The sequence below is a fragment of the Engystomops pustulosus genome, chromosome 10, assembly GCF_040894005.1.
Source record: "Engystomops pustulosus chromosome 10, aEngPut4.maternal, whole genome shotgun sequence".
NCBI classification, from domain to species: domain Eukaryota; kingdom Metazoa; phylum Chordata; class Amphibia; order Anura; family Leptodactylidae; genus Engystomops; species Engystomops pustulosus.
Genome location: NC_092420.1, coordinates 33516753 through 33529448, shown reverse-complemented (window position 1 = coordinate 33529448; position 12696 = coordinate 33516753). Strand labels below are relative to the sequence as shown.

At 43.3% G+C, this 12696-nt stretch overlaps 1 protein-coding gene across 4 annotated transcripts in view; it reads left to right on the top strand.

Annotated features, from left to right (window-relative positions):
* The window catches only part of TNRC6B (trinucleotide repeat containing adaptor 6B), an 81949-nt gene that overhangs the window by 14019 nt on the left and 55234 nt on the right, over positions 1-12696 (top strand). The window contains exon 1 of one of the 4 annotated variants that reach the window (XM_072126670.1): positions 9690-9931. The exons of the other annotated variants lie outside the window; for them this stretch is intronic. The gene's annotated coding sequence lies outside the window, so the exon portion shown is untranslated. Of the gene's footprint in view, positions 1-9689; positions 9932-12696 lie in introns of those variants that run through there. 4 annotated transcript variants of the gene reach the window in all.

Here is a 12696-nt window from a genome sequence, read left to right as displayed (position 1 = left end):
TCCATCCCAGCCTCTTTCTAGTCAATTCATACATTAATCATTGTAAAATCATAATTTCTTTATTATGTAAATGAGGCTGGTCACATGGTCAGAGGCAGTGATGTCACCCCTGTTACCCCCCCTCTCCTCCCCCTGCTCATGTCTGTGTGTAATGTATAGTAAAGCATGGCTAGTGTGTGTATGTCATCTGCTGACATGCTGCATCCTCCTAATATACAGGTGTGAGACACAGACATCAGCTACACAAGTACCTGGCATGTTCTGCTATAACATGGCTGCCTGGAGCTGTTGTATCTCTCCTATACACACACAGGCTGCAGGGGGCGCCAGCACCAGCATTATACACATAAGCACATCATTATACAGCAGTGATGGCGAACCTTTTAGACACATGTTGGCACTTTGCAACATAAAAGTGGATTTTGGTTGTAGTTTGGGCACCCTGACCATTTAAGCAGTAACCTATTGATCTCTGCTGTATCACAAGTTTCAATCATATTGGCGTCCTGAAGACACTAATAAAATAGAAAGTAGGAGACATTTGGATTGTAGCTTCCCTCCAGGGTCCCCTGAAGAGGAAGAATCAGAGGACCCAAAGCAGTAGCTCCAACGATAATCCATCTCTGTCCACACCTTCTTGCTCCTCCTGTAGTCCTGGCAGCCAAGTAGGGGTGTCATTAAAATAGCACTGAGCATGGCGCGTCCTGGGTTGTCTTGGACTGCAGGAGGAAGCCTTGAGTCCTATCTGATAAATTCTGTGCTGGGTGCCCACAGTAAGGGCTCCGAGTGCCACCTCTGGCACCCGTGCCATAGGTTCGCCACCACTTATACAGCCTCACACCATTATACAGGCTGTCAGTCATGCACTGGGGGTGTGGCTGTGCCTCCCTCTCATGAATAAACTGGACAGTTTGAATATGCTAATGACTCATTGGACATTTCACAGGTCATTTGCATACAGCTTTAGGACCTCATTGCTTAAAGAGGACTTGTCACCCCATTTATCGGCACTAGGAGCTGCTTACTAAAGTAAGCAGCTCCTAGTGCTTGATCAAACGCCGGGTATAGTGTAATCATCGGACAGCTTGCAAAGATGTTTTCATGAGGGGGCGGTCTGAGGCGCTGCCTCTACCCCGGACCGCCCCGCTCGCTCCATAGGCCGGCATTGACTGCCGCACGCTAGGCGGCAGTTGCCGCCCCTAGTCACGCCCCAACCCCGACCCCTCATGAATACGTCGGACAGCTTTGCCAGCTGTCCCAACAATTACACTATACCCTGCCGCTGTGTTAGATAGCGTTACCGGAGGTTTCTGGCAACGCTATCACTCTAACACGGCGGCGTTTGTTCAAGCACTAGGAGCTGCTTACTTTAGTAAACAGCTCCTAGTGCCGATAAATGGGGTGACAGGTCCTCTTTAAGTTTACAGACATGTAGAGGGACAAGAAGGGATAGAGGCAATGCTTTCTAATGGCAGTTTATGAAAATATATTTAGATTAGGGGGTTATTTTGCATGACGGGTTCTCTTTCAACGGGTTGTTATATATTATACACTAATGACTTCTGTAATCCATTACTGTGTCAAAATGTAAAATCTGTAAGTATGTGGATGTATACATTGTGTATATAATATATTTTTTTTGTACTTTTTCATTTGTTAAACACATTTATTTATTTTATTTTTTTTCTACCCAACAACCAGAACTTGTTAACCAGCAAAACGTGTGTTGGTAGTTTCTGAACGCAAGCATTTTAACTATTAATGCTTCTGCGCTCTGGAGTAGCTCCTCATGTTCAAGTGCATTTCAAAATGCAATTGAAGTGCAACTTGTGAACGTGGCCTAATTGGTGAAAAAAAAAAGTTTGTCTGCAAAGGACGCAAAAACAGATGATTTTGGTTCTGTAATCCTTTGATTAGAAAACATGGCAACATCTAGACCAAGCATAGGTGCTGTTGGATATTGAGCTCTATTGAAGCGAATAAGACTGTGCTGCATTACCGCACATTACCAATGGTCAGGGGTGCGGCAGTTAAGGAAATTCTAGAAAAGTTCTTCCAATCCTGAATAACACATCTAAGGATGCGGTCGAATGTGATATATGCATCCTATTGATTCATGTGGAAACTCATATGCGTTTGGCCAAGCCCCTCCGGGTTGCGTAAGAATTGTATTTCAATTCACAATTCTAACACTGTGCGTGAAAGTGGCCTCGAAAAGCATCTGGTCACTCCAGTTATTCCTAGATGTTAATGAATAAGTTGACAACAGGCTATTGTCACTGTAATCTTACCCAATCAGCACTGATTTTACAATGTCAGACTGTGCACTTGCGCCCCCAACTGGTAGCACTCGCTGAGCAATGTATACATTTCCAGGAGGAATAATAGAATGACATCACAACTTTAAAATTAATCAACCTACTCAATAGGGATTGCAAGTATTCACTAAACCAACCATGTCAGCAGAGGCAACAGGTTTCTTTTAACCCCTTTAAAACTGCCATATGGCTATATACGATACATATTCCACACAATTTGTATAGATTCTTGCGCAGAAAGCACTGGTATGCGATATAGACGTGATCAGAGTCCCCATATAAACCATATCTTCTGAATGTTAGCACCTATAAACACAGTTCTGGTGTCATATTAAAGAGGAAAATTTTCTCCTGTGATTATAGGTTCAGGAGATGTAGTCATTTAAAGTGTGCCCCCTCCGAGCTGTCAGCTGGAGGCTGGTTGGAGAAGAAACTGCAGGGAGACGTGGCTTTTAGTTTGCAGAAGTACCTGTACCCCCCTGCATCTGTAGCTAAACCAGAGGAAGGGCGCCAAATCAGTGCCATACATATTTATAGCATATTTTGGTAAGGTCTTTATTAAATTTTATTACTTTATTGGGTCAAATTACAAAAAAAGATCTTTTCACATTTCTAGTCTTTTATCTCCTAGTACTATAAACAAAAAACTGTTTTATTACTTGCATATCTTATAGTGTTAAAATCGCTCATGGCAAGGGGAAAAATAAGCAAAAATTCTTGTGTAAAAAAGTTCCAAAGAAATGATCATTTAAAGGGCTTTTCCTACAAAGCAAAGTTAGGCCCTATCCCGTGCATAGGACTTAACTTGCTGATCAGTGGGGGTCTCTGTGCTGAGACACCCGCAGATCGTGAAAACGAGGGGTCCGACCGACCCCTCGCCGCTCCTCAGACTAATGGAGCAGACGGCTGCACGTGACCATTCTGCTGGAGCTGACAGATATTGCAGAGTGCGGCGCTCACCTATCTCCGTCCGCTCCATAGAGATTAATGGAGCAAAATGGTCATCTGCGGCTGCCTGCTTTAATAGTCTGAGGAGCGCCGAGCGCCGAAGGACCCTTCGTTCTCACAATCTGGGGGGGGGGTCTCAGTCCATGGGATAGGGCCTAACCTTGCTTCGTGGGAAAACCCCTTTAAAGAAGAACATAACAAAAATTCAAAATATCTAAATTTGACCTGGACATTCAGATACCAATGAACCGCAGTCAAGGAAAGGTTAAGCAGCAATTATGTTCATATAACACTTGGAAAGTGATCAAGCCCCAATGGCATCTGCTAAATTTAATGTATATCCTGTCAGTGTTACATAAGAATTAATCCTAATATCTTAAGTCCTGTCCCAACCATGAGGTTTGTGCACTTTTGTCCCTTTGTGGAGTAGTCGGCCTAGAATGCCTCAGCGATCAGCCGCCCGGATTGTGGGTTAAATCCTCTCAGCAGAACATGTGACTCTTTGTATAGTGTAATTAGCAACCTTCCTGGGAGCAGCGGGCATTTCCCATCCCTGGCAGATTGGAGGGCGCTCAGGCGTGTAATCTTGTTTGGCTGACATGATATTTTTGAGTTACTTAAACATGTTCTTCACAGGCTTAACCCATGTAATGTCAGAATTAGTGTGCGGCCTCCTAACATGTCGTTTACCAGATGTGGTTGGTTTGTGGGGAAAAGCATCACATGTGGCACTCGAAGACTAAAATGTTCTGACATGTTCCTCGGTCATTGCTATTGCTGGATCAATGGCTGAATGACTGTAGGGCACAGAAGTCTCATGCGGAGATCTATAACCAGATACATAGGGAAAGAGATGCAAAAGTTGTGCTCTTTATAGTTTGAAAACCACAGGGGGAAGGGGGGAGGTGTATCCTGCAGGTATGTCACAAGATTTTGTGTGGTGTTGACTTGCAGGAGAACATGCTACAGAGTTTCCATACAGAAAATTGCGTAGTGTCTGCAGTGTTCAGGTGCCCAAGCCACATTTTGAACCAGTTTTGGGCTGTTTTTAAGCAGTCCGTTAAAAATCACTTGCTGTTTTTCAAAACGCATCCGTTTGACCGCTTTGCAATCGCAGACCAAACCGCGCCCACCGGGGCGGCCTGATCGCATCGGCGTTTCTATGGAAACTCTGGCGTTCGGGAACGACCCGCCGGTGTTTTGCATTCATTTAATGCAAACCACCGGCGGCTCGTTGCCAATTGAGACGCCGATGCGATCGGGCCACCCCGGTGGGCACGGTTTGGTTTGCGTTTGCAAACACAGCCAAAACGCAACGTGGGACAGTGCCCTGAATGCAGCCTGACAGTGTGTGGTGGTGTTTTTTTTTTTTTTTTTTTAAAGACTGATTTGTGGGCGAAAATGAATTTGAGAACACAGTAAGCTTGGCCTGGCCTGCACTGCAACAGCTGAAGAGAGATTTGCCTGATTAAACAGCTGTTAATGTGTTTACAAAACACAAATGTTAACACTTGTGTTAACCGCAATGTTAACATGTATGTTAACAATGTGTTTACGGTTGTGTTTTGTAAACACACATGCTAACAGCTGTTTAATTAGGTAAATCACTCTTCAGTTATTGCAATGCGTTTAAAAATTGCAATTGTTAAAAGTGCACACCATAATTGGGGATACTGTATCATGCACAGGGCAACACCTTTTTTTTTTTTTTTTTTTTTTTTTAAACTGTGTGTAAAAATACCTAAATGTGGAAACATGATCTCTCTGAGAAATACGGTCCATGTTTGAATGCCATATCTTAGTGGAAGTGTGGAAGCTGCCCATGTGCGGGGGGCTGATGCTGTCCCATGGGCTGAATAAATGTAGCATTATTTTAATGTGTTCTTTCAATGTTTGGTATCTGGTTATATTAGAGGACCATTGTACTTGGATATTGTAGCCATAATAATCTACAGGAGACAATTCTATATGAGATGGATGTATCGTGTGCTGCTCTAACTATTTGTATTGCCATTTTTGCCCTGTCTCCTATTTTACTGGTTATATGCAATATTGGTTTTGGATTGTAGAGATCAATAAAGAGGTTTTATGCATTTCTAGATGGTGTGTATTCATATATGTACTGAGCCACAAAATTTCTGAAGCTTGGGATGCTGTGCACATGAGTATGGAAACCACATACACTTTACTACTACACTAGAGGTTATCATATTTAATGTGCAAGAGCCTTTCAAACCACTAATGTATGGTAAATTGTATTTTAAGGCTCTATACGCCTGTGGCTGGACAGTGCCCATGGCCTCGCCTGCAGATAGCACATGGGGGTTGCTTAAGTGAGTGGGATATGCAATATTGTGGGTCCATTGTATGCAGTGTATGGCAGGGCTACGTCTGCCTGTGTTTGCCAATCTGTGTGGATCAGAATATTTCTCACTGTTCTGTTCAGAGTATGGATAAGTGTTAAATACTGGTGGCTCCTGTCTGCACTACAAGCCCAATTTCCATTAATTGTCTGTTCTATTCCTAATCTAAGGATTTACACCAGAGGTGAGCAACGTTAATTGGTCCAAGGACCATACTGATCAGCTTTAAGGGGCCGAATTGGTAACCAACACACAAGATGCACCAACCACCACAGAAATTATAAATACCACCCTAGAAACCCAATACTCCATTAAGAGCAGGCAATAATATTGCAGACCCCAGAGCAGATAATAATAGTACTGGAGACCACATAGTAGTGTTATGCTGTAGTGGTCTCCAGTATCTTATGCCTGCTAATACTGGAGAACCCATACAAGACAAAAAATAATCCTCTCTCTTCCTGGCTCCTCTTCTCCTCCATGTGCCGCTCTGCTGTGTGTCCGCGCTCTGGTTGTATGTGGTGGCATCTGGACCCAGGATCAGTACAGTACAGTTCACAAAGACTTGCCACTCCTGGGCTCTATCCTGGTCCTGGGGGGGGGTCAGGTCTAGGTTATGACACATACAACCAGACGCAGGAGTCAGGACACAGGAGCAGCGACAATTTCCCTGGGGAACTCACCGCTATCCATCCTCCTGCACCAATGGAGGTTATGGAAATGTACATTGCACTGTGAAGCTGGAGTCTGAGTCAAAGTTCAGGAAATTGAGGAATTAGGTCAGTGATGGCTAAGCTATGGCACTGGTGCCAGAGGTGGCACTCAGAGCCCTTTCTGTGGGCACTCAGGCCATCACCAGAGAGGACTCCAGGTATCTCTGCAGTTTGACTCTGCAGTCACAGACAGCCCAGGACTTGCTGTGCACAGAGCCATTTTAAAGTGACCGCTGTACCTGGGACTATTTTCTGCTTTATTGGTGCCTCAGAGTGCTGGTATCAATGAAAGATGTGACAGAGAAGGGAGTATAAATCACACATTAAATTTCTGTGTTGGCACCTTGCGATAAATAAGCGGGTCTATGTTGTAGTTTGGGCACTCGGTCTCTAAAAGGTTTGCCATCACTGAGTTAGAGGTTTGGCTTACCGACCCACAAGCCTGACCATGAGCTAGATGGCCATATCATACAGCTTCCTCATAATATTTACACATCATGCTTGTAATGCATGGCCTCAAATTGTAAATTACTTATCAATGAAAGAGCTTCCCACAATATGATCCCTCCATAATCATAAATTGGAGTCCGACACTCGCCAATCAGCCGAGCTCCTATTCCCGTGTATAGAAGCGTTTGTGATTCCTGGCACAGACCGCTACACAGAGAGCAGGACTTCCAGATTTTTTTTCCCTGTGTGTGCTATTATCAGCTGGTCTTGTGGATTATCAGGATCTTGTGGATACGTCCACAATATGATTACCCCGAAAAACACCTTTACAGGTAATCTGTCACCTGGATAATGCAGTCTGAAGTGTTATAGAGCGAGGCAGGTGAGCAGGTTGATCTATCATTTAGTGGAGAAAAATATTCAGTGTGATTAATTGTATTCGTATATGTGCTTTTTCAATGTTAAACGTGACGGATGCGAGGGCTTTCGGTGATTGACGGCTTTCTCTGTATAATCAGTGACAGGTTTTTTTTATCTCCATTCATTCTTCATCTCGTTTTGACAAAATTACACACAATACAGGGAAGTTTCAGATTTTCATCAAGCCTACGAGCGTGTTCACACATTGCGTTTTGGTTGCGTTTTCATTGCATGTAAAATGCATAACAACAGCTGTGGAGAGGTGAATTGCCTAATTACATTACTATTTACATTTGTTAACGCTATGTTACATTTTGTTAATGCAAATGTTAAAGGAAACCTACCATTTCAAATGGTCGGTGTAAGCTGTAAACACCGAGCACCAGCTCAGGGTGAGCTGGTGCCGGTGCTTAGCTTCGTTAGTGTTAAAACCGCGGTATCGCGGTTTTAACACTTTTTAAACTTTATAGCAGAAACTGCTTCGGCGCAGCGTGCGCACGATCGTGCCCGCGCCTACATAGGAAATGCCCCAGGCGTTGCGCGCGCACGGTCACGCGCAGCGCCGAAGCAGCTTCTGCTATAAAGTTTAAAAAGTGTTAAAACCGCGATACCACGGTTTTAACACTAACGAAAGTAAGTACCGGCACTAGCTCACCCTGAGCTGGTGCTCGGTGTTTACAGCTTACACCTACCATTTGAAATGGTAGGTTTCCTTTAACAGTAATGTAATTGGGCAGATCGCCTCTCCTCAGCTGTTGTAAAGCGTTTTAAAATGCAATGAAAACGCAACCAAAGCGCAATGTGTGAACGCGACCTGAAGCAGGACATAAAAACCTTTAAAAAAAAAAAATATATGTTATAGTACTTTGAGGAAAAATTTATGTGATGAGAACTTTCTGCATCTAATTTATTGTAGATTTGTTTGTGGTTTGGATTTGTTTTCTTATTTTAGGGGTGAGTTGTACCTTTCCATAGTCGTGAATAAAGCCACAGAATACGTACTTGACCTGCCAGTCCATCGGTTTGCAGGACCCAGTGGTACGACCCCCGACTTAACTTTTTAGGGGTTTTCCAAGAATCTCAGTAAACCCATTGAGATTTACAAAAAATTATGACACAATTACCGTGCACCAGTTCCCAATGTTTTCCCATAATGGGTGGAGGTGTCGGCAATCGTAGGACGGTACCGACCAGTATTGGGAAACAAGTAATATCACCGAGCTGAGGCAATTGATTCCAGTGAATGGGATAGCCAAGTGATGTGCTTTTCATTCTCATACTATTGATTGGAGCGGCAGGATGCATGCCCGTCCTGCTGCTGCTTCACCCATTGGTGTATTGTTGAGATTCCCCTTTCCCAGCTCTCGGTCCCTCGGCGATCAGCTTGTTACGAAATTGTTGGTACAATGCCTTTAATGGTGTTTAGAGCTGAGCCCACTCCAGCACTATTGCACAGCTGGCATCGGCTGCGCCAATCTGCTTGACGAAACTCCTATGTCATTGACCATGTGATCTGCTGTGGCCAATCAGTTGCCGTAGTCTAGTGAAATCTAGGCCGGTTAAAACAGTCCTCTGATCGCTGACACTCTGGGTGCGGTCACACGTCGCGTTTAACGCATGCGTTTAAAAACGCATTGCTATAGCTGAAAAGTGATTTGCCTAATGAAACGACTGTTAACACATGTGTTTACAAAATGCAACTGTTAACACATAGTTAACACATGCATTAAGATTGCTGTAAACGCAAGTGTTAACAGCTTTTAGGCAAATCACTCTTCCGCTATTGCAATGTGGTTTTAAAGGCATGGGTTAAACGCGACTTGTGACCGCCCCCTCACTTGAAATTAGCGGTGAAGGGACCCCCATTGTCTTGTTTGCTGGTGGTCTCATTCTTGTGATTGGTGCGGCTCCCCTATTCTATGGATATATGAATCTCATGGGGGATATTATTAATTGCAACTTTTAATCTCCATTTTAGTCGTCTTTTCATTGGGCACTTATGGTTGGGTGCTGATATGTATCAAATAGGTGAGAGTGACAGAATTTTTGACATACACATGACTATGCACTTTTTTAAAAAAAAATATTTAAAATGTCTTTAAAATGACTGTTTTTGAAATGTTGCTAATTTATTTTTATCAGAATTGAATTATCAAATTTTTTGCACATAAATCATTTACGTGATTCTGATCATGATAAAATAAAAAACAGATTCCAAAAATCTAGAGACAGCCGTTTCCACCGTGTGGCACGTTAGAGCAATGCTCAGTGTTTGTATTCCTCCTGTGTCCTCCGGTTACTAAGAAGTCATGTAACCACGCTGATAAACTGGTTGCTGTCCCTTTAAGGCAGGCCGCCCCTCCTCTTCTTTCGCTTACACTCCTGATTGACAGGTCTAGCCCTGGTCACATGACCTGCCTCTATTTGAAGGTCACAAAAAAAAAAAAAGCTGCTTCCTTCAGAGAGGGAGAGCGAGCGAGAGGGAGGAGAGAGCAGAGAGAACGATCAATGCAAAATGGCTGCCAGTCTCTGGTTTCTGCACATTTACCTTTAAAAGAGAAAAGGAAAGCAAAAGTGTGTTTGGGATTTATTATTGTCGCTTTTTTTTTTTTGGATTCCGACTGTTTTTATTTTGTGTATTTTTCTTGGTTTTTTTTTGTACTGGATTTACCTAGTATGCCTCATATCGCTGGATTATAGCACAGTTGCACTTTATAAGGTCAGTACCACGGATCGTAGCGACGCTTCTGCTCCTGCAGCGTCATTTCAGGGGTGTTTTAGAAGAGACTGCCGCCTTGTTTGCTGTGCGTTTTCTGTTTTTTTCCTCTTTGGGTTGTACACATTGTTTATGCTGTCTGTACGGGGAGAGTGGAAAAGCTCCAGATGATTTGCTGCAGTGGATCAGCCTCCACTCCTGTGTACGGGAACTTCTCTCTGTCCCCTCCGTCATTTCATACATCCTAGGAAATTTCTACCTGTTTTCCGCTTTTTTTAATTTTTACACTTAAGGTTTTTATTTATGCAAATTCTTGTTTAATTATAAAATAATTTGAAAAATAATCCCAGACGTTGTATCAGTATGCGGCTGGCCGGGGAGCGAGTGACGGGTTTAGCAATGTGTGTGCATTTGTATATGGGTCTGGCTGGAGATTACAGCACTGAATGTCTCTTATATATGACGGATTTGCATTTTCAAAGCCACTAAAGGCCTAACAGGAGGGGAGAGAAGGAAGGAAGGGAGGGGGAGGAGGGGAGTGAGTATGGTGGGGGTTGGGGGCATTTTTTTTCCTGGCTGAATGCGTACGAGCTACTGTATATATGCAAACTGCAGGCATCTGCAATGTTTGTGATCTGCAGCGTCTACTCTGGATTTTATTTTTAAAAGCTAGAGAGGTGTGTGTGCTCCGCGCTCGGGAAAAAGTGCTAATTATTGTTTTAGAGCAGTGTCACATAGGATTAAATCTCTCTCCTATGTGTGCGGCTTAACCTCTTCCTTCCTGGTATGGAAAAAAAAAATTGTTGACGTCTGCTGCACGCCGCTGCTGTTTCGGTTGCTGTGGAATATGGGATGGCTGTGTGTATGGGCAGACATCCTATTAATCAGAAGATAGGTAATTCGTAGGATTGTGGGAACGTGGGGTTAATAGAAGGGATGGATATCGGCTGACGGCGGCGAGCTGTGTGCAGGTTTATGCGTTTAGTTTGTGTGTAGTGTTTGTGGTTGCTATACATGGCATTTGTTGTCATACAATGGGCAGTTCTAGTTTGCTTAGGTGTTCTCGAAAGCAATTTTACTTCATACCTCTGACAGACCTCCCAGTGTGATCCCACGGCGTCAGCTTCCAGGACAGTCATCCGTGTCGTCCGTGTTTTTGATGGCATATGACTGGTTTGCATAAAGGAAGGTAATGGGCATTATAAAGCCACATTGTGAGTTAATATGTAATATTCCTTGTTGTTTCTCGTCCTAAAACACTGCGGCCCCCTGTAGTTATCATAATGTTAATGATTCCTGTTATGTTATGTTATGGATTCTCTATTTTCAAAGGGGATTTCCCACTGATACTTTTTTTTGCCCTATCCCCAGTGTCTGGTGTTCATAGGTGGCACCTCATTCACCCCGGGTACTGAGGGGGATCTCCCGTTCTTTCTCTCAATGGGAGTGGTAATGTTCTTCCATCTCTCCATGGACTTCTGCAATACTGACCTACATGGCAGGACCATATGTGTGAATGGCGTGGTGATCACGTCTGCGCGCTATGTTTGCTATCCACACTTTTTGTTTCTCCTGATCGATGGTGGCCTTGGCTATCTGACACTCCGCTATCTAATACTCCAGAAACTTGAAGCTATTTGATCAGTACCCACTTGTTGGTATAAAATGTGGTATGATCTTTATTGGTCCAGGATTAAAGCACTAAAGGTATACAGTCATCAATATGTTTCAGACCTTTAGTCATTTATGACAAAAGACCAAAAGGGTCTGACAAGCACCTTATGGCATCTTCTAATTTCATGGCTGTATACATGTAGTACATTTATCCGGGACCAATAAAGATCATACCACGATTTATACCAACAAGTGAGTACTGATCAAATTGCTTCAAATTTATTTGGTTCAAGGGAGTGGAAGGTGTTCCTCGAGATTGTACACCTGAAGACGAGCGGATAAAAACTTTGTTTCCAATTAGACGATCTTTTACTCCACCAGACGTTCCACAAGATGGAAGAAAACCCTGTCAGGCCTGGATTGGTAAAGGTTATACATTAGATTTTTAAAGCCCTGGTTTTAGATGTCCTATAAAAGGCTTAAGTTGTTTAAATAAGTACTCAAATACTATAGACTGTAGTAACCAGCGAAACCACCCCGGGAGAAATGGTAAAAAAAAAAACTACAGACATGGAAAAAACTAAAGACCCCCATATATCCATCACAACATTGGCCTCCTCTCCCAATGCCTGTTGTCAGGTGTTTTAGGATTTCAGCAGGTTTGGTTATTCATTTTGCTGAAGCTAAAACGACAAAGCTGCTGAATAGTCATAGAGCGTCATAGTTAGAACAGCGACAGCCTGTTATCAAGATTAGATTTTGCTGCTGCTCTTTCACGTGGAAGCAGGGACTCCTTGCATCATATATGACTGATTCTGGGAGCCCCATTGCTGGCACACTATTCAGTTTATGATAACCGGTTACCCCACGGTCCACACTTCAGAGACCGACCGTGTTCATGAGTTTTTAGCCAGAGATAAGTGTCGAGCAGCCCTTTATCTCGCTCACTATTGAAATATTGGAAAGTAGTTGGGAGAGCGGGCCAAATGCTATCTTGTTGGGTAAGCTCCTTCATGGGCAACTTCTGCACGGCTATATCCAAATAAAGGAGAAGATGCTGTAAAACTCCTACTTGTTAATGGTGGGAAATTTATATGTTTATACTGGTAGCCATATTTATTTAGTGGGCCTTACCACCTGCTATACGATTGCCA